At 43.7% G+C, this 18,862-nt stretch overlaps 1 long non-coding RNA gene across 1 annotated transcript; it reads left to right on the top strand.

Moving 5' to 3' along the window:
* The first annotated feature begins 1,487 nt into the window (after positions 1–1,487).
* LOC133545517 (uncharacterized) lies at positions 1,488–8,123 on the top strand. Its single transcript, XR_009804863.1, has 3 exons — positions 1,488–2,153; positions 5,679–5,788; positions 7,559–8,123. It is a non-coding gene; the product is annotated as an uncharacterized LOC133545517 (long non-coding RNA).
* The last annotated feature ends 10,739 nt before the right edge of the window (positions 8,124–18,862 follow it).

An 18,862-nucleotide genomic window follows, 5' to 3' on the forward strand; every position in this document is an offset into this window, starting at 1 on the left:
AGTTTCATTTGCTGCTGCTGTTCTCACCAGCACACTTGTGTTTCTTACACTGGTACTTATAAGAGAATCTTTCACCACACACACTGCAACTCAACACTTTCTCCCCCTGTGTGTCTTCTCATGTGTACTGTAACAGATTTTGGGTGACGAAATCTTTTGTGGCAGCTTGAACAGGAGTATGGTTTTTCACCAGAGTGTGTTCTCATGTTTGATTTGAAATGGGGCCTTTGAGTAAAATCTTTACTCTAGATTGAACATGAAAAAGGTTTTTCACCAGTGTGTGTTCTCATGTGTACTTTTAATCTTTGATTTATTACAAAACTTTTACCACATTCTGAGCAGGAAAAGGGTTTTTCTCTAGTGTGTATTCTCATGTGTTCTTTTAAACTTTGTTTTGTTAAATAACTTTTACCACATTCTGAGCAGGAAAAAGGTTTTTCTCCAGTGTGTATTCTCATGTGTCTATTGAAATATTGCCTTTGAGTAAAATCTTTACCGCAGATTGAACATGAAAAAGGTTTTTCTCCAGTGTGTATTCTCAGGTGTATTTTCAAATATTGCCTTTGAGTAAAATCTTTACCGCAGACTGAACATGTAAAAGGTTTTTCTCCAGTGTGTATTCTCATGTGTGTTTTCATATTACGATGGTATTTAAAGGCTTTGTCACAGAGAGAACATGTGAAGTGAGTGTTGTTAGTGTGACATGTCTTATCATCTTTAGAGTCTTCATCATCAGTGTCAGGAGAGTGTGACGTTGTGTCCTCACTATCTGATAGTGGAGCTAAGAGCTTGTCTGCTTGTGATCCTCCACAGTGGTCTCCATCAGCTTCTGTTGTCATGTGTTGTGTTGAGCTGCTGCTTGGAGGCTTTGCCGCTCTCTTCTCCTCACTTTCACCTTTGACCTCATCTTCTTCACTCTTCACACTGATGAGGTGTCTCTTGTCTTCCTCTATGAAGTGGGGGGACAGCCACTGTTTTTCTTCATCTTTAAAGTGGGGGGGCTGTGGATCCTCTTCTTTCACGTGGAGGTGCTGTGACCTCTTCTGCTCCATACTGGAGGAGCCCTCCTGTTGCTCAGGTGGACGATATTTTTCACAGACGTCTGCAGGACACAATAAGACGAACACATGCTGGGATGTAAATAGATAAGATTTTACCAATTCGAATTTCATTTTCGATTCTGCTTTCTGATTCGGTTATTTGTGGACTCACTTTTGCTTTCACATTCAGTAAAAAGAAGAAGAAACAGGTCGATTAGCATCAACTTTGACTAGTTGAGAAGTAACAGTATATATGTATATATATATATATATATATATATATATATATATATATATATATACCCTGCCTTCCACCCGATTGCAGCTGAGATAGGCTCCAGCACGCCCTGCAACTCCAAAAGGGATACGCGGTAGAAAATGGATGGATGGGTGTGAGTTTTCCTTGCCCTTATGTGGGCCTACTGAGGATGTTGTAGTGGTTTGTGTTGTGGTTTGTGCAGCCCTTTGAGACACTAGTGATTTAGGGCTATATAAGTAAACATTGATTGATTGATTGATTGATATACATATACACATGCATATATATATATACAGCCACGATCAAAAGTTTACATACACTTGTAAAGAACATAATGCCATGGCTGTCTTGAGTTTTCAATCATTTCTACAACTCTTATTTTTTTGTGATAGAGTGATTGGAGCACATACTTGTTGGTCACTATAAACACTCGTAAAGTTTGGTTCTTTTATGAATTTATTATGGGTCTACTGAACATGTGAGCAATTGTGCTGGGTCAAAAGTATACATACAGCAATGTTAATATTTGCTTACATGTCCCTTGGAGAGTTTCACTGAAATAAGGCGCTTTTGGTTGCCATCCACAAGCTTCTGCTTGAATTTTTGACCCCTCCTCTTGACAAAATTGGTGCAGTTTAGCAAAATGTGTTGGTTTTCTGACACAGACTTGTTTCTTCAGCATTGTCCACACGACTTTGGGAAGGCCATTTTAAAACCTTAATTCCAGCCGGATTTAGACATTCCTTGACCACTTTTGACGTGTGTTTTAGGTCATTGTCCTGTTGGAACACCCAACTGTGCCCAAGTTCCAACCTCCGGGCTGATGATTTTAGGTTTTCCTGAAGAATTTTGAGGTAATCCTCCTTTTTCATTGTCTCATTTAAAGCAGCAGTTCCATTGGCAGCAAAACAGGCACAGAGCATAATACGACCAACACCATGCTTGACGGTAGGGATGGTGTTCCTGGGATTAAAGGGGAACATTGTCACCAGACCTATGTAAGCGTCAATATATACCTTGATGGTGCAGAAAAAATACCATCCATTTTTTTAACCGATTTCCGAACTCTAAATGGGTGAATTTTGGCGAATTAAACGCCTTTCTGTTTATCGAGCTGGAGGCGATGACGTCAGAATGTGACGTCGCCGAGGTAACACACCCACCATTTTCATTTTCAACACATTACAAACACCGGGTCTCAGCTCTGTTATTTTCTGTTTTTTTGACTATTTTTTGGAACCTTGGAGACATCATGCCTTGACAGTGTGTTGTCGCAAGGTGTAACAACACTAACAGGGAGGGATTCAAGTTGCACCACTGGCCCGAAGATGCGATAGTGTCTGCCGCCAGACCCCTGTTGTATGTACCAAAGTGGCTCCACATTTGACTGGCGATGCTAAGGCAGACATGGCACAGAGATGTATGGATAACCTGCAAATGCATTTGCAACGATAGTCAACGAAATCAAAAAGGTGAGTTTTGTTGGTTTTGACTGCCAGCCAATCGATGCTAACATGCTACGCTAAACGATGCTAACATGCTACGCTAATCGATGCTAACATGCTATTTACCGGCGGTGCTAAAGCGGTGCTAAAGCAGACATGGCACAGAGATGTATGGATAACCTGTAGATGCATTTGCAACTATATTAAGTTTCCTTCTACCCACATTTAATGCGAAAAAAACACTTACCAATCGACGGATTTAAGTTGCTCCAGTGTCAAAAGATGCAAAAGTCCTGATCATTTGGTTCCGCACATTTTACCGGCGATGCTAACGCAGCTATTCGGCCATGCTATGGCTATGAATAGCGTCAATAGCTATTCGCTCAATAGCTTCAGTTTCTTTTTCAATATTTTCATACTCCAACCATCTCTTTCAATACATGCGTAATCTGTTGAATCACTTAAGTCCCTGAAATCCGAGTTTGAATCCGAGCTAATGTCGCTATATCTTGCTGTGGTATTCCCATTGTTTGTTTACATTGGCAGCATTGTGTGACGTCACAGGGAAATGGCCAGTGTCTTCGCAGAGAGCCAAAAATAAGGCACTTTAAAGCTTTATTGAGGGATATTGCGAGACCGGTAAAATTTTGAAAAACACTTCAAAAAATACAACAAGCCACTGGGAACTGATGTGTATTGTTTTTAACCCTTTGGAAATTGTGATAATGTTCCCCTTTAAAGATCTCTCCTTTTCTCCTCCAAATATATCGCTGGGTATTGTGGCCAAACAGCTCCATTTTTATTTTATCTGACCACAAAACTTTCCTCCAGAATGTCTTATCTTTGTACTTGTGATGTCAGATGAAACACAAATGGAGCTGTTTGGCCACAATACATTACCTTATATACATTACAATCAATTGAAACACGGTACAATACCACCTTTGAAAAGTACCGCTTCCACTCTCTGAGTGACTACAGGGTCGAAGCGCACACACAAAGTGCATACAAGCAATAACATCTTGAAGAGGAAGAAAGGCAAAAGAAAATGAATTCTACTAGTTAATAATGAGGGTGTGAAGTACAATATGGAGGTATTAGGGCTTCAAAACTATCAATAAAGGTGACACTTTAAACAGGGAGGCACCACGTTGCAAGTACTGTTTTACTCCTTCCCTGCTTGTCGGCTCCCAGACCGTGGTCGAGGAGAGCAGGGGAGATATTTTACTTTGGTCGGCATGACAAGGCCATCTATTAGTTACAACTTGCTCACTTTATTTATAATTTCCACAGGGCACAACCGGACATCCATCATGCATATTGTTTAAGACTTTATCGTGCCCGGAAAAGGACAGTTTGCCTCTTCTGTGGCATTGATGAGATTTAAAGGAGTGTTGTTAGTCCCATGTTGATGTGATAAAACCCCTTTCTTGTTTTGAAGATACACACAGCTGTAAGTGTTATCTATTCCTGCACATGATATATATGAAATATTGCCTGACAAAAAGTGATTCGACGAAATATTTTGATGTTTACACATCGCATTTTTACACATGCTTACTTTACTAGAATACCCTTTTGAGCATTAAATATATCAAAATCAAATCCCTACTGTACTGTTTACTTGTTGAAATACCCTTTTTAGAGCAAATATCTACCCAAATGGACACTTTGTCGCGGCCCAAAAAATTATTTTAAATAACATTTTGATATTGACACATCTATTCTACTGGAATATTCTTATGGGCATTACATATGTTTCCAAATACACAGGACAAGATGTTAAAATCCAAAGTGCCACATACCTTCCATGTCGAAAACTTAAAGACACTGACTTATTATCTGTGTTGCTGCAGGCTGGGCAGACGCATCATTAGGGTTTTCAAGTGGGCTCCTATTCTCATGTACGTTTCGCTGACTGGGCCCACGACGCCTCAAGTGGGTTCAGCGGTGCATTCTGGCGTCCCAGAAGCACCCCCCTCTGCAACTGACCAGCCTCAGCATGAGTATTGATTTATTTCGGTGACCAGTTGGGGTCCTTCTTCCTTAGTCAAAGCCATTGGCTGTTCCGCTCTGTCACCCGCTATGTTTCCTAAACGGCCTGACGTAGAGCTTGACCGCCACCTCCCAGGTCCCTCAACAGCCTTATTGTTGATGTTGCCACAAAGCCCCGACATCCAACTTTTACGGGGCAGATTCGTGTTGTCCAGCCTTGCTGTTCAGCCTCTGCAGCGAGCTATGCATTTTATCTGACCACAAAACTTTCCTCCAGAATGTCTTATCTTTGTACTTGTGATGTCAGATGAAACACAAATGGAGCTGTTTGGCCACTCTGGCTTTTTCCGCTCAAAAGCTTCCTCCACAGCATCCTCCCAAGGGACTGTGAGTTCAACGAAGTATACGATGTGCTGGGAGTTGGACCACAGGACTAGGTCAGGCCGCAAGTTGGTAATTGCTATCCCTGGTGGAACGATGAGTTTTTTTATACACGTCCACCAGCATCTGCCAGTCCCGGGCTACCTCCAGCTATCCCAACCTGGGCCTTGATGGTTTTTTCCGTTGCCTTCGTTGCCCCTCTCGAACAAAGGGGCGGTTTAACTCGGTTGGTAGAGTGGCCGTGCCAGCAACTTGAGGGTTGCAGGTTCGATCCCCGCTTCCGCCATCCTAGTCACTGCCGTTGTGTCCTTGGGCAAGACACTTTACCCACCTGCTCCCAGTGCCACCCACACTGGTTTGAATGTAACTTAGATATTGGGTTTCACTATGTAAAGCGCTTTGAGTCACTAGAGAAAAAAGCGCTATATAAATATAATTCACAAAAAAAAGGCAACTGGCATATTCAGGTTGCGTGTCCTGGGTGGCAAGGAGTTGTTGTTTTTTCTCCTGCTTTCCAGGGTTGCTGCCAAGCATTTGAGTACTTTGTTGTGTCTCCAGGTGTATCGTCCTTGGGAGAGGCTCACTTTACACCCAGTGAGGATGTGTCTGAGTGTCGCCTGTGTTCAGCACAGGGGGCATGATGGATCTTCACCCAGCCCTTGGTTGAGGTTTGTGGGGGTGGGAAGGACATCATAGGTTGCTCGAAGTAGGAAACTTACCCTACTTGATTCCATCCCCCCATTGTCCCTCCAGCTGAGCTTCCGTTTCTCCACCCCTTCCCACCTTGTCCACTGGCCCCGCTTAGCATGCACCACAGCCTTGGCATATCTATTCGACTCTTCCTGTCGACGGACCTCGGTCACGAGCAGCTTGCGCCGCTCGTTCCAGGAAGGTCCTTTCTCTCCAAGACCCAATCCGGCTTGGCCCACGATGTCAGCGTGGTGAAGAGCAGATTTTGCCTGCTGTACTGCATTCTTAGCTAACCACTTCTTCCCTGCTGTCAGATTTGGGGCAGCAGCTCGGACCCCAGTATCCTTCGATTCTGCTAGGGTCATCTCGAGCCTCACTTTGGAGCATTTAAATTCCTCTGTCAGGCTAGAGAGAGGCAGTTCAAGTAACCCATGACCATACAGGCCGATGCTGTTCAGGGATCGAGGGACACCTAGCCACTTTCTAACATAAGAGCTGATTGTTCTTTCCATTTTCTCCACTCTGGTGAGGGAGATACCATACATGGTTAGTGGCCACATGAGTTGTGGTAGTAACCCGAACTGGAGGCACCAGATTTTCAGCTTGCCAGGCAGCATAGATCTGTCAATATTCTTCAGACCTTTGGTAACTTCTTGCCTTAGCTTGTCTGCTTGCTCAGTGTCCTTCAGACTTGAGTCATACAACCTTCCCAGGCTCTTAATTGGCTTTTCTGACACAGTTGGAATGGGTTCTTCACCAATGAGAAACCTTTGTTCTGTCAGTTTGCCTCTGATGATGGACATGCTCCTTGATTTTGAGGCCTTAAATATATATAAATCAAGTACCTACTGTACTGTTTACTTGTTGAAATACCATTTTTAGAGCAAACAACTACCCAAATTACCACTTTGCTGCTACCAACAATTGATTCCAGATCATATCTACAATAACAAAATTGTCAGAATAATTGTATATGAGTTATAACACAACTTTGTGTTCCATTGAGTTCAGGTCCCCTGCGAGAAGACAAAAGCTGTCTTTCATCTTATCAAACAAACGGGTTGTAAAACTCCACTCTATGCAATGGGATGCGACATGGAGGTGTCGGTTTCTTTGATCTATTTACAGCCACAGGAAGACCTTGTCCTGACCCGAGATTTACAAAGTGGAAAGGGAGCAGACCTGACGCAGCTCCAGGCACCTTTTCTTAAAACTGTTTATGACCGAGTGCGACAGCTGTTTGCGACCCCCCTCCCTTTAGAAACAGCTGCAGCTATGTAATCAGAAAAGGCCCAAATAAAAGAGGACACGTGGAACTCCCTCGTCAGAGCGTGGTGGGAAACTGTACGAAGTTGCAGCCCAGACGCTTATCCTCATGAGCTAAATTGAAACCTGTCTCTGTTTGATTTATTTACTTCTTGTCTTGTCTAATAGATGTCATCGGTGTTTGAACATGACAAAAATGTCAAAGCATTTCTCTGAAACACAATATTATACATTCTGAAAATGTGAACGATAGCAAGAATATACCTACAAATCTCAGAAATTTTCACTAGCAAACACTTTGTTCAAAAGGTTTTTACTGCCTTTTTTAGCCTTTTGAGACACTTGGGATTTAGTGCTATAAACATATAACATTGATTTATTGGTTGATACTGTACCAAAATTCTAGATACATTAAAAAAAATCACTGATAAACACTGGAAAACTGTCACTGAATGTATTTGTGTGATGTCATTCTGTGACAGACAAATGGTACACAGTTTCCACATGGTGAGGACATAGATGTTCCAATTCACTATCTTACGGATCACCTCTACTTCTGCGTGGACGTGACCTGCCCTGCTAAGACTTTTCGGTGCTACCCTTATAAGAAACCCTGGGTAACACAGGAGGTGAAAGCTATGCTCAACAAGAAGAAGCACAGCGGGAGATGAAAAGGACGCGTGAGGAAGGCTAAGGACAGCTACAGGAAGAAGCTGGAGCAGAACAACATGAGGGAGGTCTGGGAAGGTGTGAAAACCATCACGGTCCACAAGACAAAGACCAGAGCAGTAGGGGGGACAATAGAGAAGGCCAACTTCTTCAACCGGTTCAACCAGCACATGTCCTTCCCACCCCCACTCCTCATCGCAGCCACCCCCTCTTCTTCTCCCCCCCAGCCATGGCTGCACCCCCCACTCCTCCTCCTCCTCCTCTTTCTCCACCAGACATTAGTCATCCCCGTGGACCAGGTCAGAGGTCAACTGAGGAAGCTGCATCCTAAAACTATCTGGTGCGCACCAGAATCTATGTAGTGTGCTCTGCGTATCATTTAAGTACATTGTTTTAGTTTCCTACATGCAAACACAGTGTTACTGTTCAAACTGTGTGTAATGTTACAGTAACTAAAAATATTAAATATACTTGTTACATAACGTATCTTTCCTTGTTTTTAAAGAATAATTCAGGCCTACTATGCTACTGTATTTTAATGCTGTTCATGATGGTGGTACTTGGTGAAAAAATGTTGACAACTACTGACATAATGACATTGTAAACTACATTGGCAGACACCATTTTGTTACACCCAAACGGTGTCTGCTCATACATCACGCTTCCAACGAGATCCCGTTTTTTCCCCAAGTTAGAAAGTTCCACAACTGTTCACGTAATTCCATCTCATCTTATTGTGGATCATGTGAATGTTTTTAAGTGGAACTAAATGTGATCTCTGAAAGGGGTACACATTATTACCAAAGCAGGGCCCCCATCCACATATACAATACTAGTACATATCCGATGAAAAACAACATTTTTTTTGTTATTTTAATTATAAGTGTGCCAAATCACCTATATTTGGACATTATCTAATGGAAATGACTGCTGTCTGATAATCACATTAGTAACACAACAAAAATCATGTGTCTGAGTGCACCTATTGATTGAAATTAATCTAACACGTTATTTTCACGTTAATGATGAAATATAAAGTTAGTCAACATGTGAGAGAAAGAAGTAAACAAACCTGTTCTGTGTAACACAACTTGAGGTTTCTTTAAAACAGCGTCCAGTAGTTGTAGTTTCTTGTTCTCTTCTTTTGTCCGAGAAAGTTCCTCTTTGTACTCTGCTATCGTTCTTTCGCACATTTTCACACAATCACAAAACTTTACACTCACACTTGATCTTAACTAAGCGATGTGTTGATCAAATCCGTGTCTCTTTGTTAGCTGCTAACAAGCTGGCCTAATAATCTCCAAAGTTGACTGAGACGAGTGGAGTTTATCCTGACACGGAGGATGAATAAAATGTAGTTTGTAGCGATGTGAGGAGATGTGCCGAGGCTTAGAAGCGTGTGTGGAGTGAAGAAGGACTTTGATGCAAAGCGCATATCTTCCACGCATGCGTCACTTAGGGGCGGGGCCAACGAGTCATAGTGATGGGCAAGTCATGAACGATTCATTCTAAATGCATGTTTTCATGGCGTCTACACAAAAAAAGCACAGCAACAAATTATTGATCTACCGCATGTCCATTTTGGGGCAGCGGGGGGCTCTTGAGCCAATCTCAGCTGCATTCAGGTGTAGGGAGGCGTACACTCTGGACAAGTCGCCACCTCATCGCAGGGCCAACACAGATAGACAGACAAGTATATGAACTGTATTTGACTTTAAATCAGATAAATATAATTCGGTGGGGCGGTATAGCTCGGTTGGTAGAGTGGCCGTGCCAGCAACTTGAGGGTTGCAGGTTCGATTCCTGCTTCTGCCATCCTAGTCACTGCCGTTGTGTCCTTGGGCAAGACACTTTACCCACGTGCTCCCAGTGCCACCCACACTGGTTTAAATGTAACTTAGATATTGGGTTTCACTATGTAAAGCACTTTGAGTCACTAGAGAAAAGCGCTATATAAATATAATTCACTTCACTTCACATTCCACAACAACATAATTTAAAGACTGAAATTACTGGTTTGCTGGTTTGCTGCTTTTACTGGTGTAACATTCTGCATCCATGTGACCAAAACGTAACATCATCTTGCGGACACATAAGGACAAGCAAAAGTAAAGTGTCTGTTGTTTTACAATGTTGTACTATTTAATGACAAATGTTCAGAGAATACCTTTTTTTTTAATTATTTATTGGAGGCCTCAAAAGACAAAGGCCGTCTGTTTACAGGAGAGTGTCGGTGAAGCACACACCTTTTATTTTAGGTCAGGAATGCGTGGAGGAAGGGTTGGAGACAAGCGGGAAACTCTTAGTTAGGAAAAGTGTAGCTGCTGACAGAAGCACATTGTATATATATTGTATCATTTCATTGTTGGTTAGAGTAAATAAATACAATGTATAAATATAAGTTCATATTTACATATGATGTGATTAAAAATGTGTTTCCTTTGGTTAATTCATGCAAGTACAAACCCCGTTTCCATACGAGTTGGGAATTTGTGTTAGATGTAAATATAAACGGAATACAATGATTTGCAAATAATTTTCAACCCATATTCAGTTGAATATGCTACAAAGACAACATATTTGATGTTCAAACTGATAAAAAAAAAATATTTTGCAAATAATCATTAATTTTAGAATTTGATGCCAGCAACACGTGACAAAGGAGTTGGGAAAGGTGGCAATAAATACTGACAAAGTTGAGGAATGCTCATCAAACACTTATTTGGAACATCCTACAGGTGTGCAGGCTAATTGGGAACAGGCGGGTTCCATAATTGGGTATAAAACAGCTTCCATGAAATGCTAAGTAATTCACAAACAGGGATGAGGTGACGGTCAGCACTCTGTAAGCAAATTTTCGAACAGTTTTAGAACAACATTTCTCAACGAGCTATTGCAAGGAATTCAGGGATTTTACCATCTATGGTCCGTAATATCATCAAAAGGTTCAGAGAATCTGGAGAAATCACTGCATGTAAGCAATGATATTACGGACCTTTGATCCCTTAGGCGGTACTGCATCAAAAAACGACATCAGTGTGTAAAGGATATCACTACATGGGCTCAGGAACACTTCATAAAACCACTGTCAGTAACTACAGTTGGTCGCTACATCTATAAGTGCAAGTTAAAACTCTACTATACAAAGCGAACGCCATTTATCAACAACACCCAGGAACGCCGGTGGTTTTGCTTGGCCCGAGCTCATCTAAGATGGACTGATGCAAAGTGGAAAAGTGTTCCGTGGTCTGACGAGTCCACATTTCAAATTATATTTGGAAACTGTGGACGTGGTGTTCTCCGGAACAAAGAAGAAAATAACCATCCGGATTGTTATAGGCGCAAAGTTCAAAAGCCAGCATCTGTGATGGTATGAGGGTGCATTAGTGCCCAAGGCCTGGGTAACTTTCACATCTGTGAAAGCACTATTAATGCTGAATGGTCCATACAGGTTTTGGAGCAACATATGTTGTCATCCAAGCAACGTTATCATGGAGGCCGCTTTTTATTTCAGCAAAACAATGCCAAGCCACGTGTTACAACAGCGTGGCTTCATGGTAAAAGAGTGCAAGTACTTTTCTGGCTCGCCTGCAAGTCCAGACATGTCTCACATGGAAAATGTGTGGCGCATTATGAAGTGTAAAATACGACAGCGGGGACCCCGGACTGTTGGACTGAAGCTCTACATAAAACAACAATAGGAAAGAATTCCACTTTCAAAGCTTCAACAATTAGTTTCCTCAGTTCCCAAAAGATTGTTGAATGTCGTTAAAAGAAAAGGTGATGTAACACAGTGGTGAACATGCCCTTTTCCAACTACTTTGGCACGTGTTGCAGCCATGATATTCTAAGTTTATTATTATTTGCAAAAAAAAATAAAGTTTATGAGTTTGAACATCAAATATGGCTGTGTACTCACGGCACCGCGTCTGTGCGTCCAACTCAAAGGTGCCCCTGGTAAGAGTCTGTGTTGTCTAGGTTCTCCACAGGCCAATAGTAAGTCACAACAATAGTCAAAAAATGAGGATACTTCCATAAAGTGGCTCCGTGATCAAAACGCTGTGACTGACAGGTGCTCAATGGGGTGTGTCCTCTCCTTCCGCTTCCGCCTCTGCCTCCGCTTCTGCCCGGTCTGATAGAACCGGATGCCTTTTATATCCCCCCATTCATTTACGTTACATTTATTTTTAATATTAACATGATTTAATACGCCTGCAACAGTTTCATAATAATTACATGGATGACATAATAAGTATATATGATTCATTTCCCAGCTGAGCACAAGTTAATTGTGACTGGAATATGTATTATATATAAATGGACTTCTTTGGCCATTACAATTTATGATGTCTTTTTGTTATTTTTGTTCGTGATGTGTGATGTGGGTTATTTGGAAGTATGTTCAGACAAACAATAAATAATCAAAATAATGTCTTGTGTGTCTTGAGGTTGACACAAAATAGAAACCTCAACAGCTGTATGAATCTGGAAGTAAAGGGAAAGGTCCAGAAGAAAGTCAAGGACAATCACATGGCTGACAAGCCGTGGCAGCAGTTCTGAGAAATAATTCTAAATCCAGAGACCCAGGCTGCAGGGAGACCATTTTTGTATTGTAAGAGCCACAGAAGGCTTCTTAGTAAAAATAACTGGTTAAGAAGAACACAGGGTTGTGCTGAAATACCTGGGTCGTACCAGGGACCTTCAGGTCTTCAGTCTGACACTCTCCCAACTGAGATATTCCAGCCACACCAATTCTTTTCGGGTTCAGTTTTTTAAATGTAACCTAAGTCTGCCCTGTTGGTGCCTTTTAAGGGCTGGAAGGAGGCCTTTCCATGGGGATCTCAGAACCTAGTATTGGTCAGCAGAACAGGTACTTGAATCCCAGAAGCTCAAAAAGACTGTCTTATGCTCCATGACTGAGCATAATAGGGTCTCTAAAATATTAAGCGAAATGCTTCTGAAGAATGTTTTACTACCAATAATGTTATGATTATTGTAAACATTTGGCAGATTAATGTTGTTTAAAACAAAGACAATAATCTGTTGATCGATTGACTGAGCTTATAATGCAATTTTACCAAGGGATAAACTAACAGCACAAAGCACACATCAGTCATATTAAATCATGCATCAAAGCCAATACTGTAATGACACATAATAGATATTTCGAGTACCTGGTTGGTTTTACATCTTCTTCAACTACTACCATAGGGAACAAGATACCTATTTTTCAGAAATCATCATTAAAAAAAGGCAGTTTGAAGAAAGGGTAAAATGCCGTGACACGGATTCGAACCAGGGTTGCTGCAGCCACAACACAGAGTACTAACCACTATACGATCACGGCTGTAGCAACATCCTCTGATTGATAATGGCTTTCCTCTCCTGATGTCTAATGTTAAATGATTTGTTCAAGCCACATTCTGTTTGAACGACATCATGTAAGAGAATCTCATTCAGTGTGCTAATACCTAATGTCCTGGGGAAATTTCTGTCTCCATCCATCCATCCATTTTCTACCGCTTATTCCCTTTGGTGTTGCGGGGGGCGCTGGTGCCTAACTCAGCTACAATCGGGCGCAAGGCGGGGTACATCCTGGACAAGTCACCACCTCATCGCAGGGCCAAAACAGATAGACGGACAACATTCACACTCATATTCACACACTAGGGACCATTTAATGTTGCCAATCAACCTATCCCCAGGTGCATGTGTTTATGTCTCATCGAACCAATTAAGTTAGGACGTCCGGCATTATGATGATTCTTTTTTAAATGACGTTACATAAAATTAAGAGAAAAGAAACCCTTTGAGGTGGAGTTGAACCAGCGACCTAAGGATGTCAGCATCAGCAAATACAGTCCTTCGCTCTACCAACTGAGCTATCGAAGGCCCTGCTTGTAGTTTTCATATAGGAATTAAATTGGTTAAAATCTAATTAACTATTGGACAGAGTTGCAGACATTTGTAATAACATGCAATAATTGAAGAACCAGCTTCTGCAGTACACAGGAGATTCTAAAAAACTAACTTTGTGCTGCGATTGGGCAGACAAAAGCTGCAATTGTATTTGATAGGTGTTTGAAAAGACGGATCCAGTTACGTGATTGGCCACAGAAAGATGAACTCAGCCCGGTGATAGGTTTAAGATTAGTTTGGCTGGTGGCGGAACAAAAGAGTTTGTATTCGCACTGTGAAGGTTTAAAAGCATTACCTGAAACTCCAATTATTAGACAGTGTAACTGAATGAAAAAGTTGTGGTGAATCTTTTGCTGTAGGTGTGTTGGATGCACCTTCACGTCACACTGAGCCCAGCTTTATTACTCTCAGTTTTAAGTTATTTAAGGGTCAGTTCAAGACCAAACATTGGCTTAAGGGAAAATACACCGTTAAACAATGTAACGGTTGTCTAAATTAGAAAAACGCGACCCGATTCCAGATAAGCGGTTGACGATGGATGGATGGAAAGGTGTGTGACAACTGATGTTAGGATTCCAATAGCAAGGTTGGCAGGTCAGGGAAACCATTTCAGTAGTGTAAGAGCCCATCCATCCATCCATTTCCTACCGCTTAAACCCTTTGTGGTCGTAGGGGGCGCTGGTGCCCATCTCAGCTACAATCGGGCGGAAGGCAGCGTACACCCTACACAAGTCACCACTTCATCGCAGTGCCAACACAGATAGACAGACAACATTCACACACTAGGGCCGATTTGTTTAGTGTTGCCCATCAACTTATCCCCAGGTGCATGTCTTTGGAAGTGGGAGAAAGCCGGAGTACCCGTAAGGAACCCATGCAGTCACAGGGAGGACATGCAAACTCCACACAGAAAGATTCCGAGCTCAGGATTGAACCCAGGACTACTCAGGACCTTCGTATTGCAAGGCGGTCACAATAACCCCCTCCCCCACCGTGCTGCCTAGTGTAAGAGCCACATTAGGCTTATTAGTAAAAACAACCGGTTAAAAAGAATACAGAGCTGTGCTGAAACCCTAGGTCCAAACAGTGATCTTCGTAGTTATGCTCTCCCAACTGAGCTATTTCTGCATTACAAATCTCTTTTGGGATCACTTTTTCAAATGGAACCAAGGTCTAACCTGGTGGTGACATTTCAGGGCGGATGAAGGCCTTTTCATGGGATCTCAGAGCCTAGTATTGGTCAGCAGAACAGGTACTTGAATCCCGGGAGCTCAAAAAGAATGTCTTACGCTCCATGACTGAGCATTTCAGGGTCTCTAAAAAAATTCAGCGAAAGGCTTCTTGCAAAATTCTGGGAAGCATCTAAGTTAAATCCAGCTAAGAGTTGGCAACTTCGGGAGAGAAACTTCTTTTTTGGTCAAAACCTTCTTTGCTGATGACGATGCAAAACTGGCTTAACTGTCAATAATGAGGTTTGTGTTTAAGCAATTGGCAAGCTTGAGCTTGACAGTTCCCAGCTTGAACATCCTAATTATTTCGCTTTCATCTGAGTTTGCCAATATAGTCATTCTGTCAGATGTGGGGCAAAACAGCATTGAAAAGAACCTGGGTAGCTCAGTCAGCAGAGCTTCAGACTTCCAGTCTGAGGGTTCAGGATTCATGTTCAGGTGACTGTTTTTAACTTATTTACATTTCTGCAAAGGCGTACCTTTTGCCCCCCTGCAGCAGTCCTGTATCCTGTATTTAATTTGAAAAACTTATTTGAGCTGACGCTTCCATTATTACAAACAATTACATGTGTGCAGATGACTTACATGAATTTTAAAGTGGGGGTCTCATGCGACCCTTTGATAGCTCAGTTGGTAGGGCGGGGACTGTAGTTGTACATACGAAAATACTTAGGGAGCTGGTTCAAATCCACCTTGAAGGAATGCCAATTACATTTTTATGTGATGTCATTTGAAACAGAATAAAAATAATGTCTGACATCCTGAGGATGTCCGTTCAAAATCCTTACAGCTAGGACCTTGCCCTCTATGGATACCTCAATCAATCAATTAATGTTTATTTATATAGCCCTAAATCACAAGTGTCTCAAAGGGCTGCACAAACCGCAGCGCCATCCTCGATAGAGCCCATATAAGGGCAGGGAAAAACTCACACCCAGTGGGACGTCGGTGACAGTGACATTGATGACTATGGGAAACCTTGAAGAGGACCGCATATGTGGGCAACCCCCCCAAAACGCGTTATCCATTGCGCCACAAGCCCTATGTAAAGAGCAGTTTTACTGTAGTACACCTTGTATATTGTACACATCTTACGCCAAAGGAACACACAGTTTACATTAGGCTTACTACCAAAACAGGGCTTTACTGACTGTTTCTGTTGGACTTTATAATCTAGTGACCTTCTATTTGTTGCAGCCTGGGCCTTTACCAGCTCTATCTGTTGCAGCTAACCTCCACTAAAAATTTAACCAAAATATTTCTAACAAAATTCTGGGGAGCATCCAAGTGGAATCCAGCTCAGAGTTGGCAACTTCGGGAGGGGAGCTTCTTTTTCGGTCAAAACCTTCTTTGTTGATGACAATGTAAAACTGGCCTAACGGTCAAAAATGAGCTTTGGATTCAAGCAATTGGCGAGCTTGAGCTTCGACAGTTCCCAGCTTGTCTCTGAAAATGCTGACTAATTCACCTTCACCTGAGATTGACAATATGGCTGTTCTCTCAGATGTTGGGAAAATCAGCATTGAAAGGAACTGGGTAGCTCAGTCGGCAGAGCATCAGAGTTTTAATCTAAGGGTCCAGGTTTCAAGTCCCTGTTCAGGCAACTGATGTTAACCTCCTTACCTTTCTCCAAAGACATCCCTTTGCCCCACTGCAGCAGTCCTTGTAACCTTTATTTCAACTGTATTTATAGTTTTCAACAGCGATTGTTTTTTCCCTTTTTCATTTGAAAAACTGAAATCCAAAAACATCCCTCACATCCACTTTAGCTCTGGTGGGAGAGCATTAAAATGTGATCATCTGAAGGTTTAACAGCAATACCATTCATCCATCCATCAATCATCTTCCGCTTATCCGAGGTCGGGTCGCGGAGGCAACAGCCTAAGCAGGGAAACCCAGACTTCCCTCTCCCCAGCCACTTCGCCTAGCTCTTCCCGGGGGATCCCGAGGCGTTCCCAGGCCAGCCGGGAGACGTAGTCTTCCCAACGTGTCCTGGGTCTTCCCCGTGGCCTCCTACCGGTTGGACGTGCCCTAAACACCTCCCTAGGGAGGCGTTCGGGTGGCATCCTGACCAGATGCCCGAACCACCTCATCTGGTTCCTCTCGATGTGAAGGAGCAGCGGCTTTACTTTGAGTCCCTCCCGGATGGCAGAGCTTCTCACCCTATCTCTAAGGGAGAGCCCCGCCACACGGCGGAGGACACTCATTTCGGCCGCTTGTACCCGTGATCTTATCCTTTCGGTCATGACCCAAAGCTCATGACCATAGGTGAGGATGGGAACGTAGATCGACCGGTAAATTGAGAGCTTTGCCTTCCGGCTCAGCTCCTTCTTCACCACAACGGATCGGTAGAACGTCCGCATTACTGAAGACGCCGCACCGATCCGCCTGTCGATCTCACGATCCACTCTTCCCTCACTCGTGAACAAGACTCCTAGGTACTTGAACTCCTCCACTTGGGGCAGGGTCTCCTCCCCAACACGGAGATGGCATTCCACCCTTTTCCGGGCGAGAACCATGGACTCGGACTTGGAGGTGCTGATTCTCATTCCGGTCGCTTCACACTCGACTGCGAACCGATCCAGCGAGAGCTGAAGATCCTGGTCAGATGAAGCCATCAGGACCACATCATCTGCAAAAAGCAGAGACCTAATCCTGCGGTTACCAAACCGGAACCCCTCAACGCCTTGACTGCGCCTAGAAATTCTGTCCATAAAAGTTATGAACAGAATCGGTGACAAAGGACAGCCTTGGCGGAGTCCAACCCTCACTGGAAATGTGTTCGACTTACTGCCGGCAATGCGAACCAAGCTCTGGCACTGATCGTACAGGGAACGGACCGCCATACTCTCTGAGCACTCCCCACTGGACTTCCCGAGGGACACGGTCGAATGCCTTCTCCAAGTCCACAAAGCACATGTAGACTGGTTGGGCAAACTCCCATGCACCCTCAAGAACCCTGCCGAGAGTATAGAGCTGGTCCACAGTTCCACGACCAGGACGAAAACCTCACTGTTCCTCCTAAATCCGAGGTTCGACTATCCGACGTAGCCTCCTCTCCAGTACACCTGAATAAACCTTACCAGGAAGGCTGAGGAGTGTGATCCCACAATAGTTGGAACACACCCTCCGGTCCCCCTTCTTAAAGAGAGGAACCACCACCCCGGTCTGCCAATCCAGAGGTACCGCCCCCGATGTCCACGCGATGCTGCAAAGTCTTGTCAACCAAGACAGCCCCACAGCATCCAGAGCCTTAAGGAACTCCGGGCGGATCTCGTCCACCCCTGGGGCCTTGCCACCGAGGAGCTTTTTAACTACCTCAGCGACCTCAGCCCCAGAAATAGGAGAGTCCACCACAGATTCCCCAGGCACAGCTTCCTCATAGGAAGACGTGTTGGTGGGATTGAGGAGGTCTTCGAAGTATTCCTTCCACCTATCCACAACATCCGCAGTTGAGGTCAGCAGAACACCATCCGCACCATACACGGTGTTGATAGTGCACTGCTTCCCCTTCCTGAGGCGGCGGACGGTGGTCCAGAATCGCTTCGAAGCCGTCCGGAAGTCGTTTTCCATGGCTTCCCCGAACTCCTCCCATGTCCGAGTTTTTGCCTCCGCGACCGCTGAAGCTGCACACCGCTTGGCCTGTCGGTACCTGTCCACTGCCTCCGGAGTCCTATGAGCCAAAACGACCCGATAGGACTCCTTCTTCAGCTTGACGGCATCCCTCACCGCTGGTGTCCACCAAGGGGTTTTAGGATTGCCGCCCCGACAGGCACCAACTACCTTGCGGCCACTGCTCCGATCTGCCGCCTCGACAACAGACTCAATGTCCAGCACCTCCCTCGTGACATGTTCAAAGTTCTTCCGGAGGTGGGAATTGAAACTTTGTCTGACAGGAGACTCTGCCAAACGTTCCCAGCAGACCCTCACAATGCGTTTGGGCCTCCCAGGTCTGTCCGGCATCCTCCC

Source organism: Nerophis ophidion, linkage group LG28 (assembly GCF_033978795.1).
Source record: "Nerophis ophidion isolate RoL-2023_Sa linkage group LG28, RoL_Noph_v1.0, whole genome shotgun sequence".
Lineage (NCBI taxonomy): Eukaryota > Metazoa > Chordata > Actinopteri > Syngnathiformes > Syngnathidae > Nerophis > Nerophis ophidion.